At 45.2% G+C, this 16,845-nt stretch overlaps 1 long non-coding RNA gene across 2 annotated transcripts in view; it reads left to right on the forward strand.

Annotated features, from left to right (window-relative positions):
* LOC142102703 (uncharacterized) overlaps positions 1-16,845 on the forward strand; it is a 47,656-nt gene that overhangs the window by 9,643 nt on the left and 21,168 nt on the right. For both annotated transcript variants that reach the window (XR_012679324.1, XR_012679323.1), the window contains exon 3: positions 14,354-14,488. This is a non-coding gene — a long non-coding RNA (uncharacterized LOC142102703). The remainder of the gene's footprint in view (positions 1-14,353; positions 14,489-16,845) is intronic.

Here is a 16,845-nt window from a genome sequence, read left to right on the forward strand (position 1 = left end):
TGCTCATACCTTAAGGGGCACTCCATTCAAGTCTGTCTGACTGCACAAGTATTCATACCTTAAGGGGAACTCCGTCCAAGTCTGTCTGACTACACAACTGTTCATACCTTAAGGGGAACTCCATCCAAGTCTCAAGTCTGTCTGACTGCACAAGTATTCATACCTTAAGGGGAACTCCGTCCAAGTCTGTCTGACTACACAAGTGTTCATACCTTAAGGGGAACTCCATCCAAGTCTCAAGTCTGTCTGACTGCACAAGTGTTCATACCTTAAGGGGATCTCTGTCCAAGTCTGTCTGACTGCACAAGTGCTCATACCTTAAGGGGCACTCCATCCAAGTCTGTCTGACTGCACAAGTGCTTATACCTTAAGGGGCACTCCATCCAAGTCTGTGTGACTGCACAAGTGCTCATACCTTAAGGGGAACTCCATCCAAGTCTCAAGTCTGTCTGACTGCGCAAGTATTCATACCTTAAGGGGAACTCCGTCCAAGTCTGTCTGACTACACAAGTGTTCATACCTTAAGGGGAACTCCATCCAAGTCTCAAGTCTGTCTGACTGCACAAGTGTTCATACCTTAAGGGGATCTCTGTCCAAGTCTGTCTGACTGCACAAGTGCTCATACCTTAAGGGGCACTCCATCCAAGTCTGTCTGACTGCACAAGTGCTTATACCTTAAGGGGCACTCCATCCAAGTCTGTGTGACTGCACAAGTGCTCATACCTTAAGGGGCACTCCATCCAAGTCTGTCTGACTGCACAAGTATTCATACCTTAAGGGGAACTCCGTCCAAGTCTGTCTGACTACACAACTGTTCATACCTTAAGGGGAACTCCATCCAAGTCTCAAGTCTGTCTGACTGCACAAGTATTCATACCTTAAGGGGAACTCCGTCCAAGTCTGTCTGACTACACAAGTGTTCATACCTTAAGGGGAACGCCATCCAAGTCTCAAGTCTGTCTGACTGCACAAGTGTTCATACCTTAAGGGGATCTCTGTCCAAGTCTGTCTGACTGCACAAGTGCTTATACCTTAAGGGGCACTCCATCCAAGTCTGTGTGACTGCACAAGTGCTCATACCTTAAGGGGCACTCCATCCAAGTCTGTCTGACTGCACAAGTATTCATACCTTAAGGGGAACTCCGTCCAAGTCTGTCTGACTACACAACTGTTCATACCTTAAGGGGAACTCCATCCAAGTCTCAAGTCTGTCTGACTGCACAAGTATTCATACCTTAAGGGGAACTCCGTCCAAGTCTGTCTGACTACACAAGTGTTCATACCTTAAGGGGAACTCCATCCAAGTCTCAAGTCTGTCTGACTGCACAAGTGTTCATACCTTAAGGGGATCTCTGTCCAAGTCTGTCTGACTGCACAAGTGCTCATACCTTAAGGGGCACTCCATCCAAGTCTGTCTGACTACACAAGTGCTCATACCTTAAGGGGCACTCCATCCAAGTCTGTCTGACTGCACAAGTATTCATACCTTAAGGGGAACTCCGTCCAAGTCTGTCTGACTGCACAAGTGCTCATACCTTAAGGGGCACTCCATCCAAGTCTGTCTGACTGCACAAGTGCTCATACCTTAAGGGACACTCCATCCAAGTCTGTCTGACTGCACAAGTGCTTATACCTTAAGGGGCACTCCATCCAAGTCTGTGTGACTGCACAAGTGCTCATACCTTAAGGGGCACTCCATCCAAGTCTGTCTGACTGCACAAGTATTCATACCTTAAGGGGAACTCCGTCCAAGTCTGTCTGACTACACAAGTGTTCATACCTTAAGGGGAACTCCATCCAAGTCTCAAGTCTGTCTGACTGCACAAGTGCTCATACCTTAAGGGGCACTCCATCCAAGTCTGTCTGACTACACAAGTGCTCATACCTTAAGGGGCACTCCATCCAAGTCTGTCTGACTGCACAAGTGTTCATACCTTAAGGGGATCTCTGTCCAAGTCTGTCTGACTGCACAAGTGCTCATACCTTAAGGGGCACTCCATCCAAGTCTGTCTGACTGCACAAGTGCTTATACGTTAAGGGGCACTCCATCCAAGTCTGTCTGACTACACAAGTGCTCATACCTTAAGGGGAACTCCGTCCAAGTCTGTCTGACTACACAAGTGTTCATACCTTAAGGGGAACTCCATCCAAGTCTCAAGTCTGTCTGACTGCACAAGTGTTCATACCTTAAGGGGATCTCTGTCCAAGTCTGTCTGACTGCACAAGTGCTTATACCTTAAGGGGCACTCCATCCAAGTCTGTGTGACTGCACAAGTGCTCATACCTTAAGGGGCACTCCATCCAAGTCTGTCTGACTACACAAGTGCTCATACCTTAAGGGGCACTCCATCCAAGTCTGTCTGGCTGCACAAGTGTTCATACCTTAAGGGGAAAAATTATTCTTATCTGTCAATAACTTCTCTGAAGCTGAGAAAGATCAGTTTAAACAACGTTTTTGACAGATAAGTATAATTTTTTCATATAAAATGTACAGGGTTTATTTTCTGATCTTGATTAATGGTATTTAAATAACAATGGTGCCCGATGAACATAGGACTTATCTGTCTCCCTATTGCCGCTACAATGGTAGATCGTAATCATTGCCTGTGGGAATGGCCACCACTTTTGGCGGTTCGGGAAATGGGTCATTAGATTCACTCAGGATTATTTCAATTCAATTTCTGCTCGCGGCTCCCGAAGCTGCAGGCAACAACCAGCGTTAAAGATTGCTGTATTAACAGTAATAATGCGCACTATTACCGTAATATCAGTAATAGTGCGCAGGCCACATTACTTTTGACAGTAACGCGGCCAATTGAATTCCCCCTAAGAGGGGGTTGACTAGGGTGTGCTTGGGTATTTCATGGTCATGGAGGAGGAGGAAAGCTATTAGACTCATACCAGGCCAGAAATGTGTCGGCATATCTGTATCCGTTCCCTGGATCCAACCTCTTAGGTATCTCAGGGCTGCTTGATGCTACATTTCTATGTTGAGCCTGTCGATTGATGAAGTCTAACGAAGCCTATTCCAGTATTTTAGATAAACATGCAGAATATGGAGTGTATAGTTGATGTGGACGTGTAGGCCCTCTAGTAGTAGCATCACTGTGGAGTCATCAAAGTTGACTGTGAATCTTGATACTGTGTCAATTTTTTCAATTTCTGACATTAATGGACAAAGTGACTCTTTTAGATTTGACGAATAAGTTAATGTCATTTGCAGAAACTGATATTTCAATTGTCTGGTTCCCAATTGTCCTTCACTAGTGATAAGTCTTGTAGAACTCACAACATGGGGTCTAGAACCAAACTGAAAGCAAGGGAGACATTATGCAGCCATGACGCGTGTCTCTAACCATTTCTTTTTTCTTCCCCATTAAGCCATTTATCAACAGGGAAGTTACTGGTGTATTGTAGAATTATTTTTATAAAGTTGACAAAATGCTTCACAAACACTCTGCGATCAAGGACGTCATGTAAGTATGTCCATAAGACTGTGCCAAGGGCTTTGTGTGTGTCAAAGTTGAGCTCCATATTGGAAGATGAAGAGTGTAGAAACAATGATGCCACTGCTGGTAATGCTAAGCAAATACCTTCTATAACCTTCTACAAAGCCTGTACAGCTGGTGTTCTGTCAGTAATGAATGAAGACATATTGCAGACTACTGGCCATCAATTTAACCTTAAAAATGTAAATTAAAAACTGTGATTGGACTGTAAGGTGACATTAATTTAGGGTCTTTAATAATAAAGTATTTTATGCCTTGTTTAGATTTGGATAAGAGGGGCATGAGCTGTGAATGGTATGGTAGAGTTCCGATATTATGGGGACTATCTACACTCGTATGGTTTTATAATATTCTAAAGTAAATCTGTCTGGTGCTGGGAATTTGTGTAGTCACATGGAGATGATAGCGTCACTATTTCCTTTAAGCTTTTCCCATTCCTCAACCATCAGTTTGGGAAGCTGTACTTCCTCCTTTAACATTTTCACAAAATTTGAGGGTTTCTCTTGATATAGGGCTGTATAATATTTCTACACTATGTTGTCCATTGTGATTAGTGTGTGTCATGGTCATCTGTTTTTCTTGATCCGATTTGAGATTCCTGCTGAAGCAGGAGTGTAACAGCCTTGATAAACCCTCTGCTCATCTGGAGTACACTGAGCAGCACTAGCAGGATAGGAGTCTAGGACCGGAGTCTGCGCCAGAGTACGGAACTGGAATCCACCATAGCAAAACCCTGGAACTGTTCATGGGAAATCAACCCAGACACATGTAACCAGGAACACAGAACTGAAGCCCAGTATTAGGAACTCAGAATGTGTAACACATGGAACAGAATCAGCTGGAACTGGAGACAGGAATTCAGAACTCACAACTGTGACCTGGAATGGAGAACAAATGGTTTTGGGACATCTTAATAGACATTCTATTGGAATACAATTGTATTTGGGACATGGTGGCTGTGACTGGATCATATACAAGTAACTTATGGTATAGATTTATTTGAAGGAAATAGCGCAGGACGCTTATTTATGTAATTGCCAATGCACTTATTTTTGATCTTGTGTATATTTTGATATAGGAAATCTTTATTTCTGAGACCAGGGGAAGAAATTTGCTTCTTGTTTAACCTTCTAGAGGAAATGCATTATTTCTAGAGGTATATATCTGATACAATAAGCCTTTGTGGATGGTCTTTTGTGTATTGGGATATGGGGAAATGTCTTGTTTGGAGTTTGTGACTTTCTGTGGGAATGTGCATTCTATAGCTGTCTGAAGAAAGGACCCATATTAGATATGTTGTTGTGTGAGGGTCCACTTGAAGACACAGGGAGGTTTAATTAAGACTTACTACAAGATTTCCTGCGTCTAAAAACAAGATGCAGGACATCACAGCATTTCTAGAGTTTCACAGATAAGTGTAAATATTGTTAGCTTTGCAATCCATGTAAATCCATGTTTGTGTAAACAAATGGTATCCTGATTCTAAAAATAGCTCAGACCTCAAGGAGGCTGGCTTACCCTTTGAGGCTGTATCCAAACTGTATAAAAAGCACTGTCTTGTATTGAAAATCATTCTGATGTTCCATCTGACCTGACCACTTGTACCTTTTAATCAGTGGAACTGTCCTTGTCAGGGCACTTGAGCAAAATAAACATCACTCTTTGCTTCAAAACTCTGCTTGACAACCTCTTCAATATTGCAGTAATCCTGTGACCTACATATTAGACCATAAATCTAATCTGTCCTCCTGCTGTTTCTGAGGTTTGGACCCAGCTCTCCAGTACCACCGCTCTGTCGCTACCCAGCAGCTCTGGCCAGTGTGATAGGGCAGGGGAGATCCATCCACAGCAACCTGATCCATAGTAAGCGGTCAGGGGTACCAGCCCAAGTGTACCAGCACGGGAGTACACTAGCAGCGACAGTTACCCAGAAGGAACGTGGTTCTGGGCACCATAAAGGAGTCCAGTGGTGGCAGCAGACTCCTCCTACAGCGGCAGGAGGGGCGTATTTGGAATAACAAAAGGGGGCGGTGGCAAAGTAAGGCCAGCCTGTTCTCAGCAACAACAGACAGGGTGGCATAGGCGGTCCATCCTGTCACAGTGGCCAAGCATTTTGTGATTAAAAGCTGCTGGCAACAGATAAAGACATCTGATTGATGAGTATTTGGGGTTTTTATTATTTTTATTAAAATACAGTGGTTTTAAACAGGGTGTCATGGTTTTGTAAATGTTTTTCTTTGTGGAACTACAGGTCACAGCCAGGCATGGGTGTAAGGGCATGTTGGCACTTGTGGTTCTCCAAGTGCCAGCAGGCCCTGGCTGCCATGGGTATGCTGGTGCTTGTAGTCCTACAAACACCAGCATGCCAAACTGTTTAGGGCAGCCCAGCCTGGCTGGGACTTGTAGTTCCACAAAGAAAATTGGTGTTTATTTTTTTTTACAGTAACTTCACCATTATTACCCGACTACCCACAAACTACGGTGGTAGGAAGAGCCCTAATGCTTTCAGCAATGGGCTTTCAGTGGACTGCACTCCCTAGGGAATCCAGCCCAGCACTGAACAGCCTGTGGTTAGTTTTCATTATGGCAGGAGGATTGGAAAGGGGAGGAGCAGAGCATGATGGGAGAGCTGTAGATGAGGAGGAGATCATGATGGGACAGAAGAATTGGAGAGAGGAGGAGCAGAGCATGATGGGAGAGATGTATAAGAGTAGTACTAGGGAGAGCTGGGACAGGAGGATTGGAGAGGGGAGGAGCAGAATATGATGGGAGAGCTGTATAAGTGTAGTGTGAGAAAGAGCTGGGACAGGAGGATTGGAGAGGGGAGGAGCAGAGTATGATGGGAAAGCTGTATAAGAGTAGTGTGAGGAAGAGTCGGGACAAGAGGATGGGAGAGGGGAGGAGCAGAGCATGATGGGAGAGCTGTATAAGAGGAGTGTAAGGAAGAGCTGGGACAGGAGGATTGGAGAGGGGAGGAGCAGAGCATGATGGGAGAGCTGTATAAGAGTAGTGTGAGGAAGAGCTGGGACATTAGGATTGGAGAGGAGATCTGACAGGAAACACCCACAATGGGTGTGTCAGGCGCCGTCTCCGCACTGACACTTGGTGCAGGAGACGGGCGCCTGCACCTTCCAAGCAACCACGTCCTGTTGCCTAGCAGCGGGACGCTATCTCTGCTCACCTGTCTGCAGCCAGCATGTCTTACCGCCAAAATCTCCCTAACCCTATCAGGAGGCACCTTAGGGTATATAAGGCAGCCTCTGACACATGTCTAGTGTTCTTCCGCTCCGTCTTTACTGCATATGACTAGCCGGAGTTTTTGAAGTATTGGTACTTTTTGTTCATTGTTCTGTATGGTTTCACTCTGTATAGTCTGTCAGTACTGTGTGCGGCGCTGCGGATACCTTGTGGCGCCTAACAAATAAATGATAATAATAATAATAGTGCCAGAGTATTTGGTCTTCAGCCTTGCTCCAGCGTTTGTTCCTGTGTTTCTGTTATCTGGATTCTGACCCCGGCTTGTTCCTGACTTCTCCTTGGTTCCTGATTCTGGCTTAGACTGATATTTGGTATTGACCCGGCTTCCTGACCATTCTCCTGCTTCTGATTTGGCTATATCCGTTCCTCTGGTTTTGACCCAGCTTGCTGACTACTCTTCCATCCTGCATCCTGGTGGGCTCTCACTGCTGCCTCAATTGTTACCTCACCAGCTGACTGATACTGAGGGCCACGACCTGCACGTCCCTTGCAGCGAAGTCCATACCTCCTTGCGGGGGTTCCTGGTGAAAACCAGGGACGTGTTAGACTCCGCGCCTCAGTACTCGGTAGCGCCAACTGCTGGCAGGTATCAACAATTCCACCTAGTGATTCTGACAGTATACTCTGGCCATGTCAAATGCTGAAGGCACCGGTGATCTCTCTTCTATTGACCTCCTGCAGCACCTGACTCGCCGAGTTGATCGACAGGAGGTTAACCAGACTCAGCTCCTGCAATGCCTTCAGGGACTGGCTACGCACATGGATACCCTCCAGAGAACCCTGACTCCTCCTGGAGTATCTGTTGCTCCCGCACCCCCCGTTGTCGGCTCTCCTGCTGCAGCTGCACCTAATCCTACTGAAGGGATTCGCATCCCACCTCCAGAAAAATTTGGTGGTGATCCGAGAAAGTGCAGAGGGTTTCTCAACCAATGTGCTATCAAGTTCGAGCTATCACCAGGAAATTTTTCTTCAGAAAGAGCCAAGGTGGCATATATTATTTCGTTACTCACGGATCAAGCGCTTGCCTGGGCCTCTCCTCTATGGGAGCATGATGACCCCCTGTTACAAAATCCAAGCCTGGTCGAGTTGCCTCTGCGGCCTCCAGTATTTTGAAGCTACATCAGGGAAGCCTTCCCGTGGGTCAGTATGCGATTCAGTTCAGAACTCTCGCCTCTTATAGCTACCTTCTGGCAGGGGCTGACAGATCGGATCAAGGATGAGTTGGTCTCCAGGAATTTACCAGCTACCCTAGATGATCTGATCTCCTTATGCTTCAAGGTCGATATCTGGTATTTGGAGCGTAATCAGGAATGAGAACAATCTCGCCGGTCTAGTCCACGTTTGGTCTCCACTTTTCAGAACCCACCAATTCTACCTGAGGAGCCCATGCAGATCGGGCGTTCACGTCTAACTGTGGAGGAGTGGGAACGAAGGTTTAAAAACCATCTATGCCTCTACTGCGCTGACCCCTCTCACATTCTATCTCAGTGTCCCAAGAGACCGGGGAAACGCCAGATCCTAGTCGGTGCCGGGAAAGCCTGTCTAGGACTGAGTACATCTTCCCCTTATTCCCCAGACAAGACGGACTTTTTGATACCCATCATCATCCATGCTTCCCAGGGTCCGGTCTCCCTTCGGGCCTTCGTGGATTCAGGGGCAGCTGGAAACTTTATTTCTGCATCCTTAGCAGCTAACCTTCATCTCCCCCTGGAATCATTATTGCAACCCTTGGTTCTGACAGCGGTGGATGGTAACAGAGTGGCCAATGGATCTATCTCTCAGGCCACCCGGCCGATCCGACTGCAAGTTGGTGTCCTCCATTTTGAATGGATCTCGTTTCTAGTCCTTCCACAGACTGTTAATCCGGTAATATTAGGACTACCCTGGTTAAGGGACCATTCACCCCAATTTGATTGGCATCATGCTCAGGTTACTTCCTGGGGTCCGCTCTGCGCTGATCGATGCCTCAATAACCTACCTATTAAATGTCACGCTCTCAGACCCAGTCTTGGGTTGCCATCTGAATACGCTGCCTTCGTGGATGTCTTCAGTAAGACTGCTGCTGAGACTCTTCCATCCCACCGTCCTTGTGATTGTTCCATTGAACTTATTCCTGGAGAAAGGATTCCTCGTGGCAGAATGTACTCTCTGTCCCTCCCTGAGACTCGAGCCATGACCGAGTATGCATCTGAAAACCTTGAACGAGGATTTATTAGAAAATCTTCCTCACCTCCCGGTGCAGGATTTTTTTTTGTAAAGAAGAAGGATGGTTCTCTAAGACCATGCATCGACTACAGACTACTCAATGCCATTACCGTGAAGAACAGGTACCCCATACCCCTGGTTTCCGAGTTATTCGATCGGATCTAAAGTGCCACAATATTCACCAAACTAGACCTCAGGGGCTCCTATAATTTGATTAGGATTCGTGAGGGCGATGAATGGAAGACCGCTTTTAACACTCGGGATGGCCACTATGAATACCTGGTGATGGCTTTTGGCCTATGCAATGCCCCAGCGGTCTTCCAGGAGTTCATTAACGACATCTTTCGATACCTACTCTATCTCTCAGTCGTTGTCTATCTGGATGACATACTTATATTCTCCAGAGACTTAGAATCCCATAGAGGTCACGTCAAGGAGGTACTCTCTCGACTACGTTCCAACCACCTTTACTGCAAACTGGAGAAGTGTGTCTTTGAAGCCTCTCAGGTCCAGTTCCTGGGATATATTGTGTCCGGTGCTGGTCTTTCCATGGATCCTGGGAAAGTGGCTGCCATTCTCAATTGGCCACAACCAATTGGGGCTTAAGGCGATTCAACGCTTTATTGGCTTCACCAATTATTATCGGCACTTTATCCAAAACTTTTCAACTCTCATTTCTCCTATTACTGCTCTCACCCGCAAGGGAGCAGCAAAATCATGGTCTGCCAAAGCCCTCAGTGCCTTCCAGTCATTAAAAAGGGCGTTTTCCTCCACCCCTATTTTGCTACAACCTGACATGTCTCGGCCTTTCTTTGTTGAAGTTGGTGTATCCTCCATTGGCATAGGAGCCCTTCTTTCACAGAAAGATTCCGTTGGAAAGTTTCATCCCTGTGGTTTCTGTTCCAGAAGATTTACCTCCAGCAAATTAAACTATGGTATCGGGGATAAAGAGTTATTGGCCATCAAAACAGCACAAGAGGAGTGGAGACATTTGCTAGAGGGGGCTGAGCATCCTGTTACTGTCTACGCGGACCATAAGAACTTAACATACTTGCAAACAGCTCAGTGTCTGAACCCACGTCAGGCCCGCTTGTTTTTTGCCCGTTTTAATCTCATTTTGACCTTTCGACCTGGGGTTAAGAATATCAGGGCGGATGCTCTCTCCCGGTCATTTGATGATAAAGATCTTCAACCGGCCCCCACCCCCAGAACCATCTTGGATCCTACTGCCATTGTGGCCCTCACCAGAACTTCAACCAAGGTTTCTCCTCCTGGTCGCTCCTTCAGCCTAAGGCTCTCAAGTGGGCCCATAATTCTCTGTTTGCCGGGCATGCGGGTGTCAAGAAGACCTTCTCGTTGATTTCTAGGCATTATTGGTGGCCCTCTATCCGGGCGGACGTTAAGGCCTATGTTGCCGCATGTGGAATCTGTGCCAGACACAAGACACCTAGGCAGTCTCCTGCAGGACCCTTGGTACCACTTCCTATTCCAGAGAGACCATGGACTAGTATTTCTATGGATTTCGTCACCGATTTACCAGCTAGCCATGGATTCAATACTATCTGGGTGGAAGTGGATAGATTTTCCAAGTTGGCACATTTCATACCTCTCAAGGGACTTCCTTCGGCTTCTACCCTTGCTAACCTCTTCATCAAGGAGATTTTCCATCTTCACGGCTGTCCCCAGGATATTATCTCGGATAGAGGAGTACAGTTCATGTCCAAGTTCTGGAGATCATTCTGCAAAGAGTTGGGGGTCAATCTAAAGTTTTCCTCAGGGTACCACCCTCAAACCAACGGCCAAACGGAGAGGGTCAACCAAGACTTGGAACAATTTCTCAGGACCTACTCTTTGGGTAATCAGGCTGAATGGAGTCATTTCTTGTGTTGGGCAGAATTTGCTCATAATAACCAGGTGCATGTATCTACTGGTTCGTCTCCATTTTTTCTTACCTATGGGTTTCACCCTCTCCTTCCTGAACTTTCCCAACCTGGTTCAGCGCTTCCGGCCGTGCAGAATCTCATTCAGGACTTTTCTCAAATATGGTCTCAGGCGAAGTCCAAATTATTAGAATCCTCCCGACGCTACAAAGCTAGCGCTGATCGTTGCCGTAGACCAGTCCCCAGACTTCGAGTTGGGGACAAAGTGTGGTTATCCACAAGGAATTTAAGACTTCGAGTTCCCACCATGAAGCGCGCACCCCGTTATATCGGACCTTTTCAAATAACTCAAGTTATAAATCCCGTGACATTCAAACTCCTTCTTCCTCCATCACTCAAGATTCACAATGTGTTTCATATTGCTCTACTTAAACCCCTCGTTCTCAAAAGAACCCCACCCCCGGTCCCAGTAAAGACTGATCATGGGGAGGAATATGAGATCAATCGGATTCTGGATTTCCGGATCTCCAGGGGTCGCCACAAATATCTTGTTGACTGGAGGGGTTATGGCCCCGAGGAGAGATCTTGGATCGATATACAAGAGATACATGCCCGTCACTTATTGGCCAAATTCAAGAAGGAGAGAGAGGCGACCTTGCAAGCCCTGAAAAATAAGAAAGGGGAGAGTACTGTCAGGCGCCGTCTCCGCACTGACAATTGGTGCAGGAGACGGACGCCTACACCTTCCAAGCAACCACGTCCTGTTGCCTAGCAGCGGGACGCTATCTCTGCTCACCTGTCTGCAGCCAGCATGTCTTACCGCCAAAATCTCCCTAACCCTATCAGGAGGCACCTTAGGGTATATAAGGCAGCCTCTGACACATGTCTAGTGCCAGAGTATTTGTTCTTCAGCCTTGCTCCAGCGTTTGTTCCTGTGTTGCTGTTATCTGGATTCTGACCCCGGCTTGTTCCTGACTTCTCCTTGGTTCCTGATTCTGGCTTAGACTGATATTTGGTATTGACCCGGCTTCCTGACCATTCTCCTGCTTCTGATTTGGCTATATCCATTCCTTTGGTTTTGACCCGGTTTGCTGACTAGTCTTCCATCCTGCATCCTGGTGGGCTCTCACCGCTGCCTCAATTGTTACCCCCCAGCTGACTGATACTGAGGGCCGCGACCTGCACGGGGGTTCCTGGTGAAAACCAGGGGCATGTTAGACTCCGCGCCTCAGTATTCAGTAGTGCCAACTGCTGGCAGGTATCATCAATTCCACCTAGTGATTCTGACAGGGTGTAAGAGAACCTTCAAGAGAATCGGCAGAGACTGCAGATGCCATTGAGTCTACAAAACATCAAAAAGAGATAAGTGTGATAGTCCTGAGATATTAGTATCTGTTTAAGCAACTGAGGAGGAGATCATGATTGGACAGGAGGATTGGAGAAGGGAGGAGCAGAGCATGATGGGAGAGCTGTATAAGATTAGCCTGAGGAAGAGCTGGGACATTAGGATTGGAGTGGAGATCTCATAGGAAACAATTACCCACAATGGGTGTAAGAGAACCTTCAAGAGAATCGGCAGGAGACTGCAGATGCCATTGGGTGTGCATAACATCAAAGAGAGATAAGTGTGATAGTCCTGAGATATTAGCATCTGTTTAAGCAACTGTGTGAGAGAAAAAAAATATTCGATAAATAACTCCTCAAGTGACAGCCTAATAGAGAATAAATGTAAAGTTATCCTGCCAGTCTAATGGTTTATTGAAGTCGTATAATTGGATGAACGAAAGTATATTGGTTTAATATTGGTTTGCCGTGCGTATTGCGAAGCGTATGCCAGGCAACACGTGGTGTGGTGCGTTCGCACGGTAAAATACGCACGCACACACTCGCATTACAACATTTAGTTATTTATATAATTTCATATTGGTTCTGTTACACTGTAATTCAGGAGCAGATAGTATTTGGTTTATTATTAGTCTATATATATATATATATATATATATATATATATATATATATATATATAGTGATTATATGTACATTGTAGTGTTATTAAAGGTTTAGGTTATAGGAAAGGTGCCTGATATCATATTGATCCCCTAATCATCAGCAGCTGTCCAGTGCAGTCGGCGAAGAGATCACACATTGCATACTTTAGTTATTGATATTAGGGAATAATCCTTTGTATGATGCTGGCTATGAAAGGAGCAGACCCCCTGAAGAGACGACCCCCACCTTTGGATTCCTTAGATTGAATCAACCTATGATCTGTTTACACTGGACCCACCCAACGTCTGGACCTATAGAAACAATCTACGTCATCTCTATTGTTCAAGTATAACACTGTACTGTACTGTATATAATCATAGCTGCACACACCCTGGCCCTCAGTCAACTCTGACACAGTATTCTAAACAGATATACTGTCCACCGGGTCCCGTGGGTGCGCAGCGTGCGCAAGCGATGGCATTGGTATGTACTTATCTTTTGGTATTGGCTGTGCTGTACTGTACTTTATCATAATGTAATAATGTATTGAATTGTTGATTATTTACATCTGCTAAAATAAACCACCATGTGCTTTGGAAACACATACAATTGATTGGGCAATGCTTATTTTAAAATGATAGAATTACTTTAATAGGTTCTAGCTAGAGGTCAGGTTACCATCCAAGGACATCTACAGTGTTAACCTAGACTGTGTCAGTTACTGTAAGTAAAGGAGGACAACCACAAATTAAGTTGCTTAATACCGATTGTATCAGCACTCTGTATAACTCAACAGTTTTATGTGATCCTTCATATATCTCAGCACTCTGTTATTCAGCGCCACATCAGTTATAACAGCCCCTAGATACACAGCATCTCAGCAAGTGCGCCAATGCTTGTGGTCCTCTAGAGCTGAACGCTCATGTTCATTTATGTTGATGTGTTTAGGTTCATCAGCCTACAGTGTGAGTGGTGTAACTATACAAAACACAGTGTTGCCAAGTAAGTGACTCAGGGTAACGATGCAAGTTAGTTGTTTCAAGTTAGCATCACATAGAAAGAGCATTATTATTAATCCCAGTGTTCTAACGTTGTTATTCTATGTCATTATTGCTAAGTTACTGTTGTTTGTGAAAGGTTCCATAGTTATTTAACTAACCACTACTGGCCAAAGAAATATCAAATAGAGCCAAGGGGCTCAGTAGGCAACCGTAGATCCTTTGTAGTGTCAGGTTACTAAAAGTTCTTGTCTATTTGTAGCTTTGGTATCCTTAGCCGTCAGGTCTCCTATATAGGGTGTTTTCACTTTCAAGTGGCGACGGAAATTTTTATCATTATTTAACAGTACTCATAGTATTTTATACTCATAACTTGTATTGTGCTGTATTATCCCACAGTTGTTTATATTTGTATTTTTTTGCTCACTACCAGTCACTGTTATTCTTTGGTGTTAATATTAAATAAATAATTGCCTAGGTTTTTTTTGTTTTTTTTTATATATCCTGTGGTCAGTGTGAATTTTCTATTGAATCAAAGCTGGTGTCGGAGGTTTCCTGGGTCATCCTTTGGTGTTCAAAATCCACAACACTTTCCCCAATGAAAAATGAAGATCCAGGTGGTGGAGGCACCATTTAAAGCACAAGTGGGGTAAGTACCTCATGGCCCCTTTAACAAAACACCCTCCTACTTACCCAGCCAAGTAAACCCTAGTCAAAGGGGTGTTACATGTTTTTATATATATATATATATATATATATATATATATATATATATATATATATATATATATAAAATCTGAGGGTAACATCTTGATTCCAGATTAATATACATAATCTGTGAGAATGAATAATATTGAATAAAGAATAAAGTCACGTTGCTCTTCTAAAATCCCTGTGTCCTGGTTTTAGTAAAATTTCAATGCTTCTACCCCGGCAGTATGGTAAGTATGGGTATAGTGTGCCTGGAAATCCAGGGTGAGAAAAGAAAGAATAAGTGGGCAACCATTTAATCTAACCTGTAATATATTAATATTTAATATATTTTAATAAAAATTGCAATTTTTCACATTTTGTCAAACCAGGGGCGGATCTAGAAATTTTTTCTACCCCGGCGATGTAGGGGAGGATTTAGGCCCCGCCCCCCTTTCTAACTTCTAAGGCTGCCGGCGGCTGCACAGTATGTGCAGGTCCGTTCGGCAGTGATAATGTGCTGTCCCGGTGCTCTGATTGTGTTTAAAACACAATCAGAGCAGCCGGGCAGCACATTATCACTGCCGAACGGACCTGCACAGTGTCCAGCCGCCGGCAGCAAGCCCCTGCTAGGGGGGACGATCGCCCCGATCGCCTTCCCCCCCCTGGATCCGCCACTGTGTCAAACTAGTGTAAAGGTGATCAGTCACTATAAACAAGAATCTTAATTTAATAACTAATTTAGTATGGGAGAGTGATTCTTAAAATAGGATAATGCATTTATAAATCAGATGTATATTAATACCTATAGGGGGGTAAATCCTAGTACCATGTTGTGAATATATATTACAAACATCTCTTATTTCCTGTTTGATGACCTTGAGTGTGCAGCTGGTGATCCCGGAGATTAAGTGATGGTCTGACAATGGCTCGTGGCTTCAGATGAGTCTTCAGAGATGAATGTCTGACCATTTTCAGTCACCCTCAATTTAGCTGGATTTTGGAAAGCAAAACTGTTGTTGTCTACCAGATACTTATGAATCATGATCAAATCTTTCTATTTCTGCGTTAGCATGATGGAATAATACTGGAAAATTGAAATTGACATTCTGCTCTCGTCCACATGTAGTCATTTCACCTTTCAATACACTGTTAAGATTTTTTTATTGACCTTAAAGTCAAGGAATTTTGCAATGACTTGACGTGGTCTGTTTTCTTCCCTCTTCTGACATAGGTGATGTGCCCTCATGATTTTAGGGGTGCCCAATTGCCCCTGACCCTTAATCTGTTCAGGTATTCCTAAAAAACATAGATTATTATTTCTGCAGCTTCTATTTTCAAGGCCATGAGCTAAATGAATCTTGGGGTAGTTCCAGCTTCCTATCAATCATGAGTAGCAGCAGGGGCGGATTGGCCAGAGGCCTTATCGGAAAGTTTCCAAGTAGGCCGATGGCCTAACCATGCCGCCCGGAGGTCGCCTCGTTTATCACTTCAAAAAAAACAAAAAAATATTGACAGGCGGGCGCGGAGTGTGTGGGGAAAGCCATCTAAAACATTGGTGGTCAGTGGACAGCAACAGGCAACCAATCGCTAGGCTGCCTGTTGCTGTATAGGGTTCCTCAGTGCTGTGCGGCAGACAGGAAGTCTGACTTCACTTCCTGTCTGCCTGATGTGAGGAGCGACGCCGGCCAGAGCAACTGAAGGTAAGTGAGCGAGGCAGGGAGCTCTATACTAAACTACAGGGCGAAGGGGAGGCTGCCTATACTAAACTGTAGTGAGACGACGGCCTGCCTATACTAAACTATAGTGAGAAGGGGGGCTGCCTATACTAAACTACAGGGAGAAGGGGGCCTGCTTATACTAAGCTTTAGAAAGGGGGGCTGCCTATGCTAAACTATAGGAAAGGGGAGACCTGCATATACTAAAGTATAGGGAGGTGGAGGGACTGCCTATACTAAACTATAGGGAGAAGAGAGGCCTGCCTATACTAAACTATAAGAAGAGGGCTGCCTATAATAAACTATAGGGAGGGGGGGACTGCCTTTACTTAACTATAGGGAGGGGGGCTGCCTATACTAAACTGTAGGAAGGGGACGGACTGCCTATACTAAACTATAGAAAGGGGGAGGCCTGCCTATACTAAACCATAAGAAGGGTGGGGACTGCCTATACTGAACTATAGGAAGGTGGGGAGGCTGCCTATACTAAACTATAGGGTGGGAGGGCTGCCTATAGTAAACTATAGGGAGGGAGGGGGCAGCCTATACTAAACTATAGGAAGGGGGGGGAGCTGCCTATGCTAAACTACAGGGAGAA

This window comes from Mixophyes fleayi, chromosome 1 (genome assembly GCF_038048845.1).
Source record: "Mixophyes fleayi isolate aMixFle1 chromosome 1, aMixFle1.hap1, whole genome shotgun sequence".
Lineage (NCBI taxonomy): Eukaryota > Metazoa > Chordata > Amphibia > Anura > Limnodynastidae > Mixophyes > Mixophyes fleayi.